The 14,056-nt window shown below is 35.4% G+C and overlaps 1 protein-coding gene across 1 annotated transcript in view; it reads right to left on the reverse strand.

Moving 5' to 3' along the window:
- The window catches only part of ASZ1 (ankyrin repeat, SAM and basic leucine zipper domain containing 1), a 56,496-nt gene that overhangs the window by 15,613 nt on the left and 26,827 nt on the right, over positions 1-14,056 (reverse strand). The window lies entirely within an intron of this gene.

The raw sequence follows: 14,056 nt of genomic DNA on the forward strand, positions 1-14,056 counted from the left end.
CTGCCGTTAATAGCTACTCAATTTCATGAATTTTACCATATCCAATACCAAAATATTGTTTTGAAAGCAAAGGAAATGAAAGCTTTTAATAAATCAGATGATTTAAAAATCCAATCTCCCAGCAAATGTAAAACACTTTTAAGTATTGAATGCTTACACAGCACCCTCTAGTGAAGACATGTGTTTAAAAAATTACTAAACAAGCCATAATTCCTAATGTGAGTAAGTTTCATTAATGTTCATATTAATATAGAAAACTATCAGAGTACCCACAATGCTTATCCTGGGAATATAGTGATGAATAACACAAATAAGGTCCCTGTCCCCTCAGTACTGTTCATGCTTATTAAATGCTTTTATTTATTACATTTAATTAAGATAAAAGTTAAAAATTTTCTCTTATTTCTTGATGTAGTCCATTATGATTCTATTTTAGTTAAAGCCTGAAAGAATTTTACCCTGTCTTGGAGTTTTACTCTAATCAAGAAAGAAATTAGTTTAATAGTTTAGCCAGACTCTCTGAGACTTTTCTGAGAGAGCACAGTGGTTTCCCTCTAGTGTATCATTTTTCAAAATAGAGATTCAATTCCTATCCTCCTGGAAGTTAGTCAGCTTCTCCTTCTATTACAAAGGATACTTGGAAGATTCTATTAGTTCTATGTGGGCCGAACTTAGTATCTTGTTCTGTTTTAAAGGAGATCTGGGACTCTACGCTCAATCTTCCTAAGTTGCCTCAAATATCCGATTTATATGGAAAGCACTTCACAAAAGAATAACAAATTATTAAATAACTTCAGAATTCTGTTTTAATCTCATTAAGGAAGTTAATCTCGGTAACTCACATGACCTATAAATTTCTCTATAAGGATTGTTAACATAAGGTATATCCTGAATCTGATCACTTTACACTAATGTCTTTAGCACAAAAAGATTCACACACTTCTTTCTCCTATTTCATAGTGTTATTAAAATTTCAATGTTTAGTGGAAATTATATGCTATGGTAGCTGTCAAGCATTGCCTCTTCTATCTTGAATATCTCCTACATAGTGGCTTTAGACAGACAATCTTTACAAAGTAATGAGTCAATTGCCTGGATAACTTAAGAAAACATGGGAAATACATACAATAGAATAAAAATATGGGTCTATGCATTCAAATTCTCCACTAAGTCTAAATTAAACCTCTTGATGCCTTTTCTTCATCCCACCTTCTCTGTAATAGCCCAAATCTTCTCCTTCCAATCTTCCTATTTCACAAAATTACCATTAACTACATAACTCTGGCCTAAGACTAAGCATAATTTATGACTCTTCTCCATGACTCCATTTATGCCTCTTGTATATGGAGTCATACACAAGTCATCAGCTAGTCCTAGTGGCTCTACCTTCATAATATGTTCTGAAGCTAGCCATTTTGCACCATCCTGTTCGTCACTGTAAGCAGTGTAAGGCATCGTCATCTTTCTCTGACCTATATTATTGCCATAGCCTTGTAATTGCTCTCCATGCTTCTGCTCTTGACCGCTCAGAGGTTATTCTCTTTGAAAATGCCAAGTTCTTCCCCTTCCAAGGACTATTCAGGGGCTGTTCCCTCCACCTTTTCCTAGACTTTCATACTGCATACTTCTTCACCTTATTCAGATCCTCAGTAAGAGGAGAAAATCAATAAAATTGACAAACATATAACCAAATTGATCAAGATAAAAAGAAGACACAAATACCAGTGTCAAGACTAAGAGAGGTGACATCAATATAGATTCTCCATAGTTTAAAAGTATAAGGGAATATTATGAACATATTTCTGCCAATAAATTGGAAAACTTAGGTGAAATGGACAAACTTCTCAAAAGATTCAAACTACCAAAACACACTCAATAAAATAAAGAACCTGAATAGTCCTGTATTTGTAAAAAATTAAATTAGTAAATAAAAACCTCCCACGAAGAAAACAGCAGGCCCAGATGGCTTCACTGGTGAATTCTACCAAACAGTTAATGGAAAAAATAATACCAGTTCTACTCCAACTCTTCAAGTAAACTGAAACAGAATCCTTCCCAATTCATTCTATTAGCAAGAATTACTCTAATAACAAAAATTAGAGAAAGACATTGGAAGGAAAGAAAACTATACACCAATATTAACTGAGCACAGATGCAGAAATTCTCAACAAATTTTGGCAAATAGAATCCAAAAATACATAAAAAGAATAATACATCATAACCAAGTACAATTATCCTGAGAATGCAAGATTAGTTTTGACATTTGACCAAAAAAAGAAAACCACAAGATTATCTCAATAAATGCAGAACAAGCATTTTACAAAATCCAATGTCTAATAAAATTCTTAGCAATGTAAGAGTAGAAGAGAACTTCCTCAACTGGAAAACTTTATAGCTAACATACTTAATGGTGAAAGAGTGAATACTTTCCCCCTAAGATCAGAAACAAGACAAAGATGTCTGCTCTTATCACTTCTATTCAACATTGTATTTCAAGATCTAACCAGTGCAATAAAACAAGAAAAAACAGGCACCTAGGTAGAAAAATAAATAAAATTGTCATTATTCACAGATAGCACTGTATGTCTATGTAGAAAATCTGATGAAATCTACAAAAAAAGTACTAGAACTAATAAATGAATTAGTAAGGTTTTAAGATACAAGATCTCATGGAATACACACATTAGTTACAATTACTATTTCACCTTGCTGAACTCATGATAAGCCATCACTGAATAGAACTAAAATCAACAAGGCAGAATCATTTCTTTCTAATTTACAAAAGTCTAGTTCATATAATCCAACCCATGTAAAAAACAACTTACATGTAAACACCAATTTAGAACACAGAATCATCAAAATTTGGTAACCTCAGCATTGACTTATTAATTTGGAGAAACAAAATCATTATGCAGGGCTAGGCAGTTACCTCATTCACTGCTCAAGATCACCTTATAAAGTAGAACTTATTCTCACTTTAGAGATGAGAAAACAGGTTGGGAAATAAATAATTTTTGTTGAAAGATCACTGTTGGTGTGTTATTGAAATAAGATTGCTTATCCCCCCCCAATCTCCTGAAAATCACTTTTTATAATCTATCCTGATATACAGACATCTCAAGTACTCTCTTCCTAAATTTTTTATGTATTTGATTATGAAATATGGGATAAATTTCATAAACTCACTCCACAAGATGGCAAAATTACAAACCTAAATAAAGTAAGTTGGCTAAAACATAATCTGAAAGAAGTCACACTCTGGCAGAATATCCAGAGAAGGTGACATGAAAGTGTGAGTGTCCCATTTGTTTGAAATTTATCACTGAAAATTGGAAGTGAAACTTCTGATTTTGTACTGAAATTTGTTTTGAGATTTCACAGAAAACTGAGGTTGTTTGAAATATCAACTTCTCTTGCAATCTTGGAAATCAGCAGAGATGGTAATTTTTGTTCTAATCACATGGACATAAATTGTTTCTTAGAGATGCTTACTTCCTCCAGCAAAGTACTGGGCCAGCATAGTTTGCTTACTAAGAAGCTTTAGATTACTACTGAAAAAATGTGTTACAAAAATGTCGCATTGGTTTCTTCTAAGAAAAGTTGAATTTATTGAATGGAACAGTGAACTCTTGTAATAGTGTCTACATTACCTAGAAGGTTTATTACTTAGCTTCTAAAGAGTTATTAAAGTTATTGATAACATCAGTAATGTTGCATGGACAATTTTGAGACGGGAGAGAATTCTTCTTCCACTGGGTTTATATCTACAGAAATTTGTAACATCTATAGTTTTCTGCCTGCTACTGATTAATGATCAATGACCTCACCTACTCACCTATCTTTATTGTCAGCACACTAATGGCTGCTAAATCTGTATCTCTAGGCCAGGCTTTGCTCCTGAGCTCCAGATTGTATCTGTCTTTGCCACATGGCTATCCTAACCAAACACATATCCAACACATATCCCAGTCTGAAGTCACCATCTTACCTCCCACACACAATTCTGTTATTGCTTACCTCTGTGAACAGCATCACAATCCATGCACTGGCCAACCCAGAAACCTGGAATTTATTCATGACTCTTCATTGTGCTTTTGTATCTAAGTCAGCATTCCTGTGAATTTTACCTCCTTCCCATCATTTGTATCTGTCTACTTTGCTGTCTCTCTCTCCTTCTCTCCTGTGTTTAGGTCCTTGTCATTTCTTACACGGATTACTGTCTCCTTGTTTCTAGTCTTTTCCTCCACATTTGTGAATCTTGTCAACTTACTGTTTAAAAATTTCAAGGTTACATCTATAATATGATAGGTGTATCCTTCTGCTAAGTGCTCTGTCTGCCATTTTAGCACCTGCAGTCTACTCCATCTTAATAACAGGCTTTGGTCATATCTGCAAGGCATGAATTACAATTTCTCTTTCCTCTGGATGTCCTATATTCAGAGCACTCTGGATGAAATGTTTTTTCATTTTTTTCATCAAGAGGCTTACTCATAGTCTACTTCTAAGCCTTCATCTTAAAAGCCAACATTTCCCAATTTTTTGAAGCCCTACCACATCTTAGATAGCAATCCCTCTTTCCTTTGTTTTCTTAGCATTTTGTGCTTAGTTGTATCAGTTCAGCTATCAGGCCAAAATGAATTTGTTCATCTCATCTATTTTTAACTAGACTATAAGTTCTTTCAGGATAATGACCTTAGCCTATCTCTATATCCACCCCCAATCCACACAAAAATTAGGATAACCGTGTTTCTGTGTTTTGTGTCATGCTTACATTTAATACAGGTAGGATGTTTTCTTTACATAGTTCATCATTACATGTGTATTGATTGCATTTTTTAATGCATCTATGTCCTTACTCATTTTAGACATATTAGATTTGCCTGAGAGAAATCTGTTGAAATTTCCTGCTATAATTTTATTTTGGTTTATATCTCCTTGAATTTAATAGATTTTGATTTATGGATTTAAGGGCCATGTAGTCTAGTGTGCATAGGTTTATGCTTGTTGTATTTTCACTGATATTGCCTTTTATTGTCAGAGTTCTTTATTCTATGTACTGTATTTAATATTAATAATATCTGACGTCAACAATCTTGATTTCCAAGAGTTTGCCTTCACTTGTAAAGGGTTTTTTGTATTTCTTTTTCTTCAACTTTTTCTTTGTAAGTAGCATTTAGCCATCTTCTGTTTTTTAAACCAACATCTAAGTTGATAAATTCAGTCCATTCTCATTTAGTGTAATGACTGATAATTTCATTGACAATATTTGTTTTGTTGGTTCAATAAATTGCTATTCACTACATTTTTCCACATTGAAAATCTGATGACTCTGCTTTTCCTTTGTTTTAAAAAAGATTTTATTTATTTATTTGAAAGAGATTGAGCGAGTGAGAGTGTAAGCAGGGGAAGTGGGGCAGAGGTAGAGCAGGGACACTGATATGGGGCTTGGTGTCAGGACCTTACCCAAGCTGAATGCAGCCACTTAACCGACTGAGTCACCCAGGCATCCCTGCTTCCCCCCCCCTTTTTTTAAATGTCATTAAGCATTATCATCTTTCTCTGCTCTTAGCAAAAAACATATGACCCTGTAATAAGTAAGCTAGATAAGACCTATTTCTCCTAATGAGACTATGGTTTGCTCCAACACCATGCCTTAATTCTCCCATGATTCTACTCTAATAGGGTATAGTCTTTTGAATACTCTTAAGTTCCTTTTAGGTTGCTCCCAACTCTTTGTAAACTAACATTCTTAGATTTTATTGGCATAATTTAGTACTTATTAAGGTTTTACTTAGTTTGTCTGGTTTCCAGACACCACTCATTGTTTAGCACTCATACTTCATATTCCCAGACAGTCTCATATTATCCATTACCTACACATATATCAAAGTTCATCTCTCTTCACTGCTTCTGCTTGTTTTCATCCTGTGTCTTCATGAGGTATCTGTTCTGGTTCTTTTTGTTTGTTTGTTTGGTTAGTCTTTTCTTAGTTATTCTCCTCAGATGGAGCACTTGGGTAATGTACTTTGAGTTCTTGCATATCCTTGAACATTTTCTTTCACTCTGTCAGGGGCTGAAAATAAGATTTTCAGGCTACAGGCCTTAATATCTACTTTCATTCCTTTATACCTACAGTTGTGTACAAGTCATGCTACTCTGAACTTTTTACTTCCTCTTATTAAAAACTTAACTCTTTCTGCCCAGAAGCTTGAAAAATTTCCCTTTTTTTTTTTTTTTTTTGAGTTTACACATTTTAACCAGAATATATGCCTAGGTGTGTCTTTTCTTTTTTATCAATCCAAACTAAAACTCAAGAACTTTTCCAATATGCAGTCTTTCTTTCAATAAGCAGTCTCCAGAGTTTCCAGCCCAGGAACCATTTCTTTTTTCTAGAATGTATTTATTACCAGTCTTGCACTTGCTCCTTTTTCTTTCCTGAATTTTGAATTCAAATATCACATTTTTTTTTCAAGTTTCAAGAGATCTTTTTTCATGCTGCATTTTGATCTCCTTATGGGATCTTAATTTTTAATTTAGGTACTCACCATTCTCTGTCAGGAACTTTATTGTACTAGGCAAGCAAATACTTTAATGACCAATCCTTTTTCTAGCTGCTGGGAAGTTTTTTCTCTTGCCTCTTCAAAACCAAGATCTAATTGTTGTAATATTCTTCTTATTTAATTTTTTCATCATGATAAGTGTATTCTTTAATCCCCATTACCTACTTAACCTATCTCACCCATCTCCCCTCTGTTAACCATCAGTTTGTTCTCTATAATTAAGAGTCTGTCTCTTGGTTCCTCTCTTTCTTATTTTTTCCCTTTGCTCATTTGTTTTGTTTCCTAAATTCCATGTGAGTGAAATCATATGGTATTTTTCTTTCTTTGACTTACTTTTGCTTAGCATTATACTCTCTAGCTCTATCCATGTTGTTACAAATGGCAAGATTTCATCCTTTTTATGGCTGAATAATATACCATTGTGTGTGTATCTGTCTGTATGTGAGTGTGTGTATATTATGTATATGTATGTATGTATGTACGTACACACACACACACACACACATAACCTCTTCCTTATTCATTCATCGATAGATGGACACCTGGGCTGCTTCCATAGTTGGACTATTGTGGGTAATGTTTCAATAAATATAGGGGTGCATGAATTCTTTGAATTAGTGTTTTTGTATCTTTGGGTGTAAATACCCAGTAGTGTAATTACTGGATCATACGGTAGTTCTATTTTTAATTTTTTGAGGAATCTCCATACTGTCTTCCACAGTGGTTGTACCAGTTTGCATTCCCACCAATAGTGCAAGAAGGTTCCTTTTTCTCCATTTCCTTGCCAACATTTGTTGTTTCTTGGGTTTTGATTTTAGTCATTCTGACAGGTATGAAGTGATATGTTACTCTAGTTTTGATTTGCAGTTCCCTGATGATGAGTAATGCTGAGCATCTTTTCATGTCTACTGGCCATCTTGATGTCTTCTTTGGAGAAATGTCTGTTCAGATCTTCTGCCAATTTTTTTTTTCAAATTATTTGTTTTTGGGGTGTTGAGTTATATAAGTTCTTTATATATTTTGGAGACTAACCCTTTAGCAGATATGTCATTTGCACATTTCTCATCCTATTCACTAAGTATCTTTTAATTTCATTGATTATGTCCTTCACTGTGCAGAAACTTTTTATTTTTATGTAGTCTCAATAGTTTATTTTTGCTATTATTTCCCTTGCCTCAGGAGATATATCCAAAGATACAAATGTAGTGATCCGAAGGGGCATGTGTTCCCCAATGTTTATAGCAGCAATGTCCACAACAGCCAAACTATGGAAAGAGCCTAGATGTCCATCGACAGATGGAAAGAAGATGTGGTGTATATATATACAATGGAACATTATGCAGCCATCAAAATATGAAATGTTGCCATTTGTAATGACATGGATGGAACTAGAGGATATTATGCTAAGTGAAATAAGTCAATCAGAGAAAGACAATTATCATATGAACTAACTGATATGAGGAATTTGAGAAATAAAACAGAGGATCATACGGGAAGGGAGGGAAAAATGAAGTAAGACAAAACTGGAGAGGGAGATAAACCATAAGAGACTAAATCTCAGGAAATTGAGGGTTGCTGGAGTGGAGTGGGGGATGGGGTAACTGGGTGATGGGCACTGAAGAGGGTATGTGCTATGGTGAACTTTGTGAGTTGTGGAAGACTGATGAATCACAGACATGTACCCCTGAAACAAATAATATATGTTAATTAGAAAAAAAAGGGAGACATATCTAGAAAAATGTTGGTATGGCCAAAGTCACAGAAATTACTGCCTGGGATTTTTTCTAATTATTATGGTTTCAGGCCTCAAACTTAGGTCTTTAATCCATTTTCAGTTTACTTTTGTGTATGGTGAGAGAAAGTGGTCCAGTTTCATTCTTTTGCATGTAGCTGTCCAATTTTCCCAACATCATCTGTTGAAGACACTGTCCTTTTCCCACTGGATATTCAGTTCTCCTTTGTTAAAGTTTAATTGACCATATAATTGGGGGTTTATTTCTGAGTTTTCTATTCTATTCCATTGATCTTTGTGTTTATTTTTATGTCAGTTCTATGTTGTTTTAATTACTACTACTTTGTAATATAACTTGAAGTCTGGAATTGTGATACCTCCAGTTTTGTTTTTCTTAAGATTGTTTTGGCTATTCAGGGTCTTTTGTGGTTCCATACAAATTTTAGGATTGTCTGTTCTAGTTAGTGAAAAATGCTGTTGGTATTTTGATAGGGATTGCATTAAATTTGTAGATTACTTTCAGTAGTATAGACGTTTTTAACAATATTTGATCCGTGAGCATGGAATGTCTTCCCATACATTCATGTTGTCTTGAATTTCTTTCATCAGTGCTTTATACTTTTTAGAGCCACCTCTTTGGTTAAGTTTATTCCTGGATATTTTATTGCTTTTGGCACAACTGTAAATGGGACTGTTTTCTTAATTTCACTTTCTGCTACTTATTAATGTATATAGAAATACAAAAGATTTCTGTATTGATTTTCTATCTTGTGACTTTATTAAAGTCATTCATCAGTTCTAAGTTTTTTGGTGCAGTCTTTGGAGTTTTCTGTATACAGTATTATATCATCTGTAAAAAGTGAGAATTTTATTTCTTCCTTACCAATTGGTCATATTCTTTTTTTAAAAATTTTTATTTATTTATTTGACAGAAATCACAAGTAGGCAGAGAGGCAGGCAGAGAGAAAGGGGGACGCAGCCCCCTGCTGAGCAGAGAGCTCGATGTGGGACTCGGTCCCAGGACCCTGAGATCACGACCTGAGCTGAAGGCAGAGGCTTAACCCACTGAGCCACCCAGGCGCCCCCAATTGATTTCTTAATGGCAGAAATCATTACAGATTTTGAAAATCAAATAAATTTCTTGTGCAGTGGGTCCATAGTTTAGGAGCAGGCTATTCACTCCCCCCAGAAGTACCTGGAACATTCTCCCTGCTTTCTTATCTTCTCCAAATCTCCCAACCTTACCAACAGAGCCAACTCCGCTCACTTGTTTAGCTCCAAGTCTTTAGGAATCTGGAAACCTAAGACATTCATGCAGGATCAGCTTCACCCCAGATCCATAGATCTTCTAATGTCAAACTTTTATGGGATTAAAGTGTTCTCCATTTGGGTGTACCCCTCATGACTTCCCACCATTTTGCAGGGACAGGAACCAAGAGCCTGAGACATCATCAGCATCCAGCTGCCTTAAGTTCTCAGCAGTTGAATGAGGATCAAAGAAAGGCAAATAGTTTAGAGTTGAAAGAGGAAGAGAATGAGGTCTTGGTGGCAATTTCCCCGATATCCTTGTGTCATGTGTATGGGCCTTTGCCAGTCCAACATGTATTCATCCTATATTTTAGTCACTGAGTTTTACCAATTATATTACTTTCCTGTTTGTTCTATCCACCCCTTATCTCCACCCTTAACCCCTTAATCTGAGAGCGTGTAATATCCTTATTTTAGTACTTACTTTTAATTCCTTCTTACCTTCTTCCCAACACTCTTAATCTTACCATTCAACAAAGACTAAAGTTAATCAATAACTGTGGTCTCATCTGAAGAGATAAGTTAACTTTTGTTTTGCTTCATTCTCCCCTCAGCCTCTCAAATTCCAAAGCTGTTGGCATGGAAATTTAGTGTAATTTCTCATTTTATTATAAATGATCTTTTCTTTTTTTAAAATTTATTTTTAAATTAACATATAATGTATTATTAGCCCCAGGGGTACAGGTCTGTGAATCACCAGGTTTACACACTTCACAGCACTCACCATAGCACATACCCTCCCCAGTGTCCACAACCCACTCACCCTTTACCTATACCCCTCCCCCCAGCAACCTTCAGTTGTTTTGTGTTATGGTTGTCTCCCTCCCGATCCCATCTGGTTTCATTTATTCTTTTCGTACCCCAAAACCCCGCACGTTGCTTCTCCACTTCCTCATATCAGGGAGATCATATGATAGTTATCTTTCTCTGATTGACTTACTTCACCAAGCACAACACCCTCTAGTTCCATCCACATCGAAATGATCTTTTCTTTTAAACAGCTAATAGTTATTTAGATTTACCAATGTTTATTAATTTCTTTGTCCAACATTATTTCTTGCATCCCATTATTTCTTCTGGCTTTATTTTTCTTTCTGCAGCTATCTTTTTAGATGTTATTTTCATCAGTCAGAAGAATAGTGGTTCTTGGCCAGGAACACTTTTCTATATGTAGAAGCATTTTAGCTTACCAAAATGACTGGAGGGAGCTATTGGCATTTAGTGAGTGAGGGCCAAGGATGCTAAATAGTCTGAAATACACAGTACAACCTCACTCAAAATGTCATCTGTGCCTGAACTGAAATAAGTTTTCATATGCACAAAAATGTCTTTATTTTGCTTTCACTCTTAAATGACAGGATAGATAAATATAGCTAAATATAGAATTACAGGTTCATAGTTTATTCCACAGATCATTTATCTTTTCTGCATATAGTTGTTGTTAAGAAGCCTAATATCAGATGGTTATTTGTGATATGAACTGTAGTGATAAAATGCTTTTTCTACAGGAATCTTTATGATCTTTGCCTTTATTCTTTAAAAAAAAATTTTTAATTTTTTATTAACATAAAATTATTATTAGCCCCAGGCCTACAGGTCTGTGAATTGCCAGGTTTACACACTTCACAGCACTTACCATAGCACATAGCCTCCCCAATATCCATAACCCAGCCACCCTCTCTCACCCCTTCCCCAGCAACCCTCAGTTTGTTTTGTGAGATTGAGAGTCTCTTATGCTTTGTCTCCCTCCCGATCCCATCTTGCTTCATTTTTTCCTTCCTTATCTCCGAAACCCCTCACATTGCCTCTCAAATTATTTATATCAGGGAGATCACATAATTGTCTTTCTCTGATTAATTTTGCTCAGCATAATACCCTCTAGTTCCATCCATGTTGTTGCAAATGACAGGAATTCTTTTCTTTTGATGACTGCATAGTATTCCACATCTTCTTTAGCCATTCATCTGTTGATGGACATCTAGGTTATTTCCATAGTTTGGCTATTGTGGACATTGCTGCTATAAACAATCGGGTGCACCTACCCCTTCAGATCACTACATTTGTATCTTCAGGGTAAATACCCAGTAGTGCAGTTACTGGGTCGTAGGGTGGCTCTATTTTCAACTTTTTGAGGAACCTCCCTGCTGTTTTCCAGAGTGTCTGCACCAGCTTGCATTCCCACCAATAGTGTAGGAGGGTTCCCCTTTCTCCACATCCTCTCCAGCATCTGTCATTTCATGACTTGTTAATTTTAGCCATTCTGACTGGTGTGAGGTGGTATCTCACCCCACCTGTGGTTTTGATTTGTATTTCCCTGATGCCGAGTGATGTGGAGCATTTTTTCATGTGTCTGTTGGCCACATGGATGTCTTCCTAGCAGAAATGTCTGTTCATGTCCTCTGCCCATTTCTTGATTGGATTATTTGTTCTTTGGGTGTTGAGATTTTGGATACTAGCCCTTTATCTGATATGCCGTTTGCAAATATCTTCTCCCATTCTGTCAGTTGTCTTTTGGTTTTGTTAACTGTTTCTTTTGCTGTGCAAAAGCTTTTGATCTTGATGAAGTACCAGTAGTTCATTTTTGCCCTTGCTTCCCTTGCCTTTGGCAATGTTTCTAAGAAGAAGTTGCTGTGGCTGAGGTTGAAGAGGTTGCTGCCTGTGTTCTCCTCAAGGATTTTGATGGATTCCTGTCTCACATTGAAGTCCTTCATACATTTTGAGTCTATTTTTGTGTGTGATGTAAGGAAATGGTCCAGTTTCATTTTTCTGCATGTGGCTGTCCAATTTTCCCAACACCTTTTGTTGAAGAGAGTGTTTTTTTTTTCTTTTCTTTCTTTTTTTTTTTTTTTTAAGATTTTATTTATTTATTCGACAGAGAGAGATTACAAGTAGGCAGAGAGGCAGGCAGAGAGAGAGGAGGAAGCAGGCTCCCTGCTGAGCAGAGAGCCCGATGTGGGACTCGATCCCAGGACCCTGAGATCATGACCTGAGCCGAAGGCAGCGGCTTAACCCACTGAGCCACCCAGGCGCCCCGAGAGTGTTTTTTTTCCATTGGACATTCTTTCCTGCTTTGTCGAAGATTAGCTGACCATAGAGTTGACGGTCTACTTCTGGGCTCTCTACTCTGTTCCACTGATGTATGTGTCTGTTTTTGTGCCAGTACCATACTGTCTTGATGGCGACAGCTTTATAATAGAGTTTGAAGTCTGGAATTGTGATGCCACCAACTTTGGCATTCTTTTTCAATATTCCCCTGGCTATTTAGGTCTTTTCTGGTTCTGTGTAAATTTTAGGATTATTTATTCCATTTCTTTAAAAAAAAAAGTATGGTTTTTTGATATGGATTGCATTAAATGTGTAGATTGCTTGAGGTAGCATAGACATTTTCACAATATTTGTTCTTCCAATCCATGAGCATGGAACATTCTTCAATTTCTTTGTGTCTTCCTCAATTTCTTTCATGAGTACTTTATAGTCTTCTGAGTACAGACTCTGCCTCTTTGGTTAGGTTTATTCCTAGGTATCTTATGGTTTTGGGTGCAGATATAGATGGGATTGACTCCTTAATTTTTCTTTCTTCTGTCTTGTTGGCGTATAGAAATGCAACTGATTTCTGTGCATTGATTTTATATCCTGAGACTTTACTGAATTTCTGTACAAAAGCAGATTTGAAGTGGAATATTTTGGGTTTTCCACATAAAGGATCATATCACCTGCAAAGAGTGATAGTTTGACTTCTTCTTTGACAATTTGGATGTCTTCAATTTCTTTTTGTTGTCTGATTGCTGACTTTGCCTTTATTCTTGATATTCTGAAGTTGTGATGTGTCCATATATTCTATATATTATATATATATGTGTGTGTGTGTGTTCATATATTCTAATTTTTAATTATAAATATGTTATGTATATTTATCTATTTGTGTATGTGTGTAAATCTTGCTTTCAAAGATCTTTCAATCCTAAGACTTTGTGTTTTCAGTTTGAGAAGAACCCATTCTGGCTACTATTACTTCAAATATAGTCTCTTTGATTTTCTCCTTCTGGAATGCTAATAAGAGTTAGAACTTTGGTGCGGTTCCCTATGTCTTATATCTTTCCCTTTGTAACCCTTGGTGTCATATTCTAGGAGATTTCCTTACATTTATCTTCTAGTTCATTAATCAGCAATTCAGCTGAATCCCATCTTCTGTTATTCACATACTTAGTTTTAATATTCAAAAAGTTCCTTTTTTTCATAATTCACTATATTTGTTTGATAATGTCTGTTATTTAGTGGAAGCAAACCCCTCTTTTATTGTTTAGAAGAATAAAGTCATTTTTAAATTGTTTTTTTTTCCACTTTCTCTAGTTTAAGATACTCTTGTTGAATTTGTTATCCCTGTTTTATGATATTTATATTCTTCAGATTTTGAGGATTTTTTTTAAAGATTTTATTTATTTATTTGTCAGAGAGA

This window comes from Mustela putorius, unplaced genomic scaffold (genome assembly GCF_011764305.1).
Source record: "Mustela putorius furo isolate JIRA1106 unplaced genomic scaffold, ASM1176430v1.1 tig00003845_pilon_pilon_pilon, whole genome shotgun sequence".
NCBI lineage: Eukaryota > Metazoa > Chordata > Mammalia > Carnivora > Mustelidae > Mustela > Mustela putorius.